Consider the following 9,860-nt stretch of genomic DNA (forward strand, 5'->3'; position numbering starts at 1 on the left):
TACCCACACTTGAGCTTTGATCTAGCGCTTGGTTTTGATTACGCTTGCGAGTAAGGCATGATTTGGAGGACTCTAGTTTCATAAAAATAATAAAACCCCTACAAGCATAAGGTTGATCAAGTTCTTCACAAGTCGAGAGTAAAAATTCTATCATCCAAAAGCTTTATTCGTTCCACCATAAGTATTGGATGTACATTGAGTTGAGTTAGGATTTCTTTCTCTTGGGAGTTTTAATTTCGAGCAATGATCATGTCCGTATTTTTCATCTCTGAATTACTAGCCCCATCAATATTTGGTAATGAGAATTCCTCATTGGAACAACTCATGAGATCTACCAGATTCCAAAACCCGAACCCGAGATTTTCTTGTTTATTATCGTCTTCCTTGACCACAACCCAATTATGAGGATATGTTCTGTTTCTGCGCATGATTTGTATAAAACATAATTTTGGGATGAAGAAAGGAAAGAGTATTCGAAAGATGGACCGAATCCGACCTGGGAAAGCCCCAGGCCGACCGGCCTACACCTCCTGAGCCGGCTAGCCTAGGCCTCTCTGGTCTCGGTTCGGGCTCTAAAAATTTAGGGAGACGCTTTGGAGATCTGCCTATCTATGTTTTATAGAAAGTGTCCTATGAAAAGGTTCGGAACAGAGAGAGAAAATTGGGGAGAGAAAAAAAAAGAAAGAGAAAAGAAAAAAATGTATGAGAAGAGAAGAAAAAAAAAATAAATGAAGGGATTCTATGGTTAGAGAAGTGCAAAGAGATATCACCTTGTTGTTTGAGAACAATATCCTCAATTCCAACCATGTGCAATCCGACAACGAGGACGATGCTTGTGCCTTGAAGTCAATCTTTTTCTATGCCTTTGCACATGTCCACCATTCTAAATCTTCTTACCCTTTGAACCCTTTACATTATGGAGAAACTCTCATGATCATTGGTTCAGAAGATAAGCAATCATTAGAAGGTTTTCTTAATTTGACAATATATGTATATACTTTGCTGAGCCTCACCTATAGCCCCACTTTATACTTGAGAGACTTTTGGGAGATGAGAGTTTGCAAATAATAATAGGATAGCCACTTATATCGAGAGACATGAAAGGACTTGTGCAAGAATTTTTGGTCTAACGTTTGTTGCAGGGTATTTTGCTTCTAAAAAAAAGGAGAGAAAAACCTCCAAGGATGGCAAGAAAAACAAGTGTTGTCGATATTCGAGTTGCCGGCTAAAGGTAAGAGTCGTGGAGTAATATTGGATGAGTTTTTAAACGCCCATGATATGATTATCCTCGCTGCTCCTCTGACCTTTGTTTGAAGAAATATTGTTAGACTTGTTTGCATAAGTAAATTTTGTAGTTCGAGAACTCTTGAGCAACCCTTGGAAGGATTTGATGATTTGATTTGCTCGAGGACGAGCAAAAGTTAAGCATGGGGGGAATGTTGGCGCTCCTTAAGTACCCATTTTACTATATGATTAGGAGTTGTTTTGGTAAATTCTTCGGGATGATTCATGTACTAATCCGCCACTTGGCACCCAAACTTGACCGTTTTTTATTTTGTCCTAGATTTTGGAGCATGTTGCATTTTGACAGGAAATTGGACATTTTCGGAGATGTTTTGATGCATGGTTACAACTGGGCTAAGATGAGGAATAAGAATAAGTGGCCACACGCGAAAGGGGCCAGAAAGGGCCCAGGCCGGCCGGCTTGGAGCCCTTGGGCCGGCCGGCCTAGCCCATTTCGGAGCCCAATCGGTCTCAGTTTCCTTCAGCACGAAGTATGCGTCAACCCTAATCTATGTTTTACCAAAACCACCGACCATATCAACCTATAAATACCCCAAAGCCGCCGGCAAAGACGAGGCATCCAAGGAGATCGCAGAGATCGCAGAGAAAGAGCATCCAGAGATACATTCGAGTTAGACACAAGAGAAAGGCGACACCGGAGGCCTCATCATCCCTCGGCGCCGCTGCAAGTTGGAGGACAGCAAGGGATCCATCCCTTGCCGGAGATTTCGTCACCATGATCGACTACACTTCGCCTAGCTTCATGGGGTAAAGTCCTCGTTTGTTCATGGGGTTGTAAGGAGATCTTGAGATGTAATTGCCGAATCCTTTATGAGATTGATCTATCACGATTCTTGTTGATGATGCTTTGGTGCCTAATAGTTCGCGACTTGGCTTTGGGTTTGCTTTGCTCTTGCATGGTTTACTTAGATTACATCAACTATCGTGTTCTTGTTGATTCGTTACCGATTATCCTCGTGTAGTGACAGTATGCGGGAGGGAAAGGTTTTGATCTTGGAACACACCTTTGATAGATTAGATATGTTCTTCGTTGCTTGGCGATTACATCTCTAGTGATCCTAGACCCTATGGACAAATGCTCTTCATATCTTGTGCACACATCTATCATTGCTCACTAGTCTAGATTAGATTAGATTGGATAGATTAGATCTATTTCACACTCATACACTCAATATAGATCTTTTACCAACATCATTAGTGCTTAGTTAAGCATAGTAATACACTTGTTCTGTGGATTGATAAACCTTGGGGGAATACTCTAAGGGAAAAGCTATACGATCCATGCGCTTGCGGTACGTAAATTGGCGCTTTAAGAAGCATCAACAGTGGCCTTGTTGAGTTTTCTGTAATCTATACACATCCTCCATCCCGTGACGGTTCGTTGGGGAATTAGCTCATTCTTGCTATTTTCCACCACCGTCATGCCTCCTTTCTTGGGCACGACTTGAACTGGGCTTACCCACTCACTATGCGGAACAGGATAGAAAATTCCAGCATCTTAGAGTTTGAGGACCTCTTTCTTTACCACCTCCATCATAGCATTGTTCAACCTTCTTTGGGATTGGCTAGAAGGTGCTATTGCGGGATCCAATGGGATTCGGTGGGTGCAAAGAGCAGGACTGATGCCCTTGAGGTCTTGTAGAGTATAGCCTAGGACTGATCGATGCTTCTCTAGAACAGCGATGAGTTTATTCATCTCCTTTTCTGAGAGTTTGTTGCTAATGATCACGGGAGACTCTACATCGCTATTCAGAAAGGCGTATCTACGCCCGGAAGGTAAAGGATTTAGCTCAATCGGAGGTCGTGATGGCATCTTAATCGCGAGCAGCTCAGAAGTTTCACCAGGATATTCTTCCGCATCGCTGACTTCTTCCGACATTTCCTCGATGTCCTCCTCGACGTCTGAGTCAAAAGACTCGAAAGTGGAAGTGGCCATTATTTCCTCGATTGGCTCTGGAATAGGGAGATCTTCCACTGAGCATGTCAATGCTCGATCCATGGGGATGTGGAATGTGTCCTTCCCTAATTTGATGTTTAAACATCCGTCTTTAGGAACATCCGTAAAGAGAGCCTTAAGGGGATGTCCTATCAAGAAATCAAAGTTGAGATCTTCGAAGATATGGAAGTTCAGACGGATTTTAACATCATTGTGCCAAAATGGCACATCGGTGATTATCCCGTAGCTGCTCGTAAGAGAACCTGAAGGTCTCTTGAGCTATCTGTCTGTCGGAGTGAGTTTGTAATTGCCCAGAAAGGCTAAGTCAAACTCATCTGACATTAGATTGGCTCCAACAGCGGGACTATAGAGAGCGTCCACATTTTAATCTTGGAGACGGCAATGGAATGATGAGGATGGAGAGTTGAGAGAGATTGGAGATAAGGATAATTCTCCTTCCTGCAACCATTCATTGTTGATCAATGTTGTCAATTGTTGAATCGTCTCCCGAAAAGAATTCTCTTCTACAGGATCCGTAGGAGTGACAGGACTTGGTGGTCGCTTCTGGCAGAAGTATCTTGAGGTGTTGCCGAAGTCTTCAAAGACATCCGGCTCGATACTTCGGAGAAACTCCGGAGGTGAAGGGTCTTCCTCCTCCAATGTTTCGGAATTATGTTCAGGGGCGGTTTCATAAATCGAATCTACTGATGGGCCTTCAGAGGGTTCCAATTCGATTTCTGAAGGCTCCGCTTGACGCATCTCAGGCTCTGTGGGAACTGGCTCGTGGATACAAACGAAAGAGGTTCTGTCCAAGATTTTGTCGAGGACTCTTCTACTTTCGGTTGGGGTAAGATGAGCGAAAGATCATCTAGAGGTAAGGTCGAGATGGTGTGCAGACTCTTTATCAAGACCAGTATAAAAATGCTGGAGCAATAAGTGCTCGGGTAATGATAAATCTGGGCCTGATTTTTCCAATAAGGTAAATCTAGCCCAAGCTACACCGATTGATTCCTTATCATTCTGACGAAAAGTTAAAATTTACGTTCGTAAGGCACATATTCATAAAGCCCGAAGTTCAATCCAACTTCCATTCACACAACCTGCGACACGAATGTACCATTGCGTCGCTTCTCCCAAAAGGGAAAAGGGAAACAATTTCCATTTAAGAGTTTCGTGTGTCATGCCCGAAATTTTCTTGCATGAACACACTTGCTCGAACTCGCGCAGATGATGGTAGGGATTTTCACAATCCCTTCCTGAGAAGGAATTTTCCTGAACAAAGGCTATGTAGCCTGAGTCGAGTTCATAGCTAGTAGAAAGAATTGGGTCAGCAGAGGATGTTGGCCCATAGAACTCGCTCTTGGGTGAAGAGAGCTGTAAAAGGGATAGCTGCTCCATGGGTAACGGGGGTTGAGGTAGAATCAAGGAAAAAGAAAAAAAAGTACGAGGACGACTGAGTCCGTAGATAATGTAGCTACCATTCCCCAGCAAAGGCACCAGAAAGCATGTTGGTATTTTGCAACGTCACGAATAAAATCCGCAAGCGCAAGGATACCGCTGTAGCTTTCATCCAAGAGTATTCCAGGGTATCGTATCCACTGAGGAACATGAGTACGCTATCTACGGGTTCAGGCTCATCCAAGGACACACACGCCGGTGTGGAGAAGACAGAAAAGAAGACTTTCTATATCTAGAATCTATGCCTAGAAGAAGAGATCACGTCGCAGTTATACTTCGAGCTAAAGGTGTCGACCGGCTTATACAAGCCGATAGCTCCTAAATGATGCTCTATCCAATATCAGAACGTGGAGGATTACTAGAAGGCTCGAACAGGGCTGTCACCACCTGCCGACTACCTCTACAAATCGTGGGACTATCAGACAACTGAGTGGTATAGTCCAGCCTAGACACCATGTCTACGCCTTTCCCTACTAACCTTAGCCCTTGCCAAGACTACCCTTTTCTATCCAGGGTCTAAAGCTGAGATCAAATGCTACTTGCTAGCATACACATCAACTAATATAAGGCAGAGATGATAACTTGCGATCTAAACTCTAATTCCAGATAAACAAACAAAGAAAGTCTCGAACACTTACACCCAAATCAGCATCCGTCGAGGTACAAGCGGAGAAGAGTGCCGACAAACCCGGCACTTCCCCCGACTCCTCCTCACTCTCCTCCCCTTCTTCTACACCTCCTAGTCTATCTAAGCATCTAGGATGAAGGCCTCAAGCTCCAAGGGAGGAAGGGTGAGTTGAGAGGGTGAGATGTGTGTGTTTATTCCTCTACCCCCCCTTTGTATTTATAGGAGGGAGCCACGGGATGAGCTGCAGCCGAGCCTCATGAAACCGCCATCACCAGCCAGTAAGAGACCTCCACATGGAACCTGAAGGCGGTGGGGCCCACGGGTAGGTCGGCCGGCCTGCTTGGTCGGCCGGCCTCCTAGTGGGCCCACCGACCTTGCATTTTGGCCTATGGGTCGCTTCCTGGGCCCACTTGTCAATGGCATGAGGTTTATCTTTTATCATGTCGGTTCCTTGCTCTGGTGGGCCCTATACTCCATATTCTGACATGTGTCGCGTCCTGATTCATCGGAACGTTGTGTCTTGGATTAAACCACACCATTATGCTGCAAAATTAGCTCAAAATCACCTGCACACATTCGAGAACATCATCTGTGGAATCTGTTAGTAAATAAATCTATCCTAGTATTTATTCCACATTTTGGTTCCTTTTTGTGCAGGAGTTGACGGTCAAAATTTGGTCGTTAGTGACCGTCAACAATGGTTAGCTAGCAATCTTACTGAAAGGGCAGGGAGGGGGTCGGTGTAGGGGTCATATCCCGGTCCTCTTGAGGTAGTTTCCTTTGCTAAGGTACTGACCATTAGGGAGGTTTATGGACCACACTGCTACCGAAACTCTAGCGGACTGTCTAGTTTTCTACTTGTCTTTGTGAAGGCTTCGTAGTGAACCCCTCACCACTCACCAAAGGAAGTATTTAAGGGCCTTGCAAACCCCGCGACTCAGGAGAACGCGGTTTGTGGTGAAAGTGTACAACCTCTACAAAGTGTAAATCTGTTATAACAGCCGTGCTCGCGGTCATGAGCAGTTTGCACCCTGACATGATAATTGAACTTGAAGAATAATTGAATTGTGGTTTCTTTGGTTTTTTAATGGATCCTTTATGCCTATGCTTGTTGACACAGAATCGCGCCAAACACACTCGAATGCGCTAGAACGCGCAAGCGATTGTCGAAACGATCAACACCAGCGAAGCTCTGGGTAGGCCGGTCTGACCGATGCCACCGACTGGTCTAACTGGTTCGTGCAGAGCTACGCCAAAGCCTAGAGCAGCGAGCTCGGGAGGGACCCTGTCGGTGTTTTACTGTCGGGTTCTCCGAGGGATATCCCAAGGAGAGTGGTTATGAGTAGGGACTTGCCGAGATCAGAACGCGATGGTGCAAGGAACACAAGGATTTAGATAGATTTGGGCCGTCGGAGCATAATACCCTACATCCTGTTTGGTGGTTTGTATTCCCTGTGGTATTGATCGATTTTTGGAGGGGTCCCTGTTCGTACTTATATAGTCTGGGGGAACAGGGTTACATGAAAAGTCCTAGCCGAGTATGTTTAGAGTCCTACTCTGAGTGGGTCGGGTAGTTTCCTTGTACTTAGGCTAGTCCTACTGCTGTACGAGTAGTTACAGTAGAGGTAGGATGTACACATGCAGTACTCCCTACTATAGAATATTCCACGCCCGTGAGTAGTCCTACTGCCCCGGGTCTGACAAGCCCCCGAGCACTTCGTAGTCAAGTCCTGCAAGCGTCGAGTGCTTCTGAAGACGGTCATCGAGTGCTTTCGGATGCTTCTGGATTATGTTGTTCAGGCTTGGAGTCTTTCGAGTCCTTCGAGTAGTCTTCCGAGTACTTTCCTTGCTGCATCGAGGCTATGAGGTGTTTTTGGCCCTGAATCTCTTCTTCTGATATGGTGCGCGATGTACTCGCGCTCTATATGGAGTAGCCCCCGAGCCTTAGGTTGAACCGAAGGATCAAGCTGAGGTTCATTTTTGTCGTCGGGTTTGTTTTTTGAAAAAAAGTTCGCCATTTATGATGCCTATCTTGCAGCCCCCGAGCCTAGACTTGAAATCCCTCGATTTAGGGTTAAGGTTCTCAAACCAAGGCATTCTTTGTGACCTTTGGTTTTCCTGATATTCCCAGAAATGCCATTGTCCTGTTTATTTAACAACGGAGATCTGATCTGTGTTTTCATCTTCTCTTGCCTCCGGCCATTTCCTTAGCCTTCTGAGTTAGGTTTCGTCTTCTAACTTTCTTTGATTTCTCACCCCCCGAGCATATGCATGAGAAGAGGCTCGTGACCTTTCGGATGGCGTCGAAGAAATCCAAGCGTCAAGTGTCCGAGAAGGAGGCGATGATGGCTGATGGGTGGAAGAAAAGTAAGTTGTCAGAAGCTGCGATCTCATCTCTTGTTAGCCGCCATCTCTTGGAATCCAGAACTTTGATTAAGTGGCAGTCGGCTGAGGGTTATGGAGGCCATTTGAAAAAACTTCTGAAATTGTTCTCTTCAAAGCCTTTGTTGAGCGTGGCCTTGCCATTCCCGCTTGCGACTTTTTGCGGGGTCTTCTTTTCTTCTAGGGTGTTCAGCTTCATCACTTAACCCCTGACTCAGTCCTGCATATAGCTATTTTTGTCCAGCTATGTGAGGCGTTTCTTGGGATTCATTCCTATTTTGATTTTTTCAAAAGTCTCTTTTCCTTGAATCTGTATCCCAATCTTAGGAATATTGCGTGGGTGGGGGGTGCTGATCTCCAGTTTCGTCCTGGCATGGCGGAGAAGTATATCCCATATTCTCTGAGCCGTCAGATTGGGGATTGGAAAGCGGAGTGGTTTTATATTGATAACCATGCTCCTGCTCTTCCAGAGAGAATTCCTGGACCTCCGAGGCAGCATCACGAGTGGTGTGTGCCTGCTGGTAATGCTGATCAAGTGAGAGAGCTTCTCACACGGATTGCTAAGCGGCGAAGGGAGGGAGTGACTGGTGCTACAGTTGTGCCGTCTTCGATTCGGAGACAAATCCAGCCCTTGCAGAGCTGTATCCACTCTGGGTTCGAGTATACGGGATTGTACGATCCCTCTCGATTTTTGTCGGAGAAGACTGGTCGAGATGTGGCTATGGTGCTCCTTTATAACCTCTTTGAGGGTGTCAGTACCATGTGAATAATCCTCCGAATCAGGTAGGATTCTGCGTCATTGAGTACTTTCCTGGGTTGCTCTTTTGCTTTTGTCGCTGATCTTGGGTCTTTTTGTAGGATGACTTGTTGATCTGTCGGAGTGATCCTCCGTTGCCAGAGGTTCATCGGCCGAGCCATATGACACCTAGTGCTCATTTGCAGCCTCATGATTATCGGCCAGATTTGGATCCAACTATTTTGGAGGCTCTGTCGAGTTCTGACTCTGAAGATCATGCTACCCTTGCAGACCTGGTGAAGGGTAAGATGGGAGGAGTCGAACCTTTGGCTTGTGAGGGGAGTCCGGAACCTGAAGTCGGCACTAGTTGTCCCAAGAAGCCGAGGACAACTGTGCGGAAGAGAAAGGCTAGCGACGATGTCAGGTAACCGGTCGGGTGGTTTTTGTCTCACTCTGAGTTTTTGCTGTTTGATATCTTCGCCTTTGTTTGTAGCCCTGGTGTTGCGCCTAAGCAAAGGCGAGTGGTTGAGGATGCGGTTCCTGCAGCCGCTGTCCCTTCTGATATGGCATAATCGTCGAGGAGGTCGGTGGGACAAAGCTGCAATCTCCGGAGGAGATTCCAGTTGGTGAGCCCATTGTTCCTTCTTACAATGGTTCAAAGATTCTTCCAGTTGCTCGACTACTTCACGTGGATAAGACAATAGGTGTCTCACAAGATGCTGAGGGGGTGGAGGAGTCAAGTGATATCCTGCTGGAGGAGATTAGGGCGTCGCCTCCTCCTTGGCGATGGCATGTGTTCGACTTGTGATCATGACCAATTTGTCATGTTTGTAGAGGAGGCGGAACCTGTGGCCGACCAAATTGTAAAGTTGATAGACCAGTAGGATATACTATATCTTCTCTTTGCCATGTAGGATAACTTTTTGGTCAATGAGTTGGTAAGTTCTTTTTGTAAGAACTTTTCTTGATTGACCGTCTTGTGAGGATGTAGAGATCGTGTCTCTTCCTTTAATTTCCATCCTGTGGGTGAGTAACTCTTCTTGAGATGTTGTCTCTTTTTAGGTTGAATACTGTAGTAGTCGATTAGTTGGCGTCTCATGGACATGTAGATCTTGTAGATGGGGGGTTCATCCTCCAGAGGTCGAGTACCGTAGTAGTCGACGAGATGTATCATGAACAAAAATTTCCTTTTGAGATATAGGGAGCTTGTCCCATACGAAGATCGAGTACCGGAGTAGTCGATAGTTGTTGTCTCAAGGATGGTGGTATCCTCTTGGGAGATAGGGGATTTGTCCCTTCTTAAAATCGAGTACCGGAGTAGTCGATGAGTTGGTGGAGTTACGACTCCTGAAGAGGGTAGAGAACTTGTCTCTAGGGCTGCAAGGCTCATGGCCCTTAGCCCCGACTACTCGATT

The sequence above is a fragment of the Panicum virgatum genome, chromosome 8K (genome assembly GCF_016808335.1).
Source record: "Panicum virgatum strain AP13 chromosome 8K, P.virgatum_v5, whole genome shotgun sequence".
Lineage (NCBI taxonomy): Eukaryota > Viridiplantae > Streptophyta > Magnoliopsida > Poales > Poaceae > Panicum > Panicum virgatum.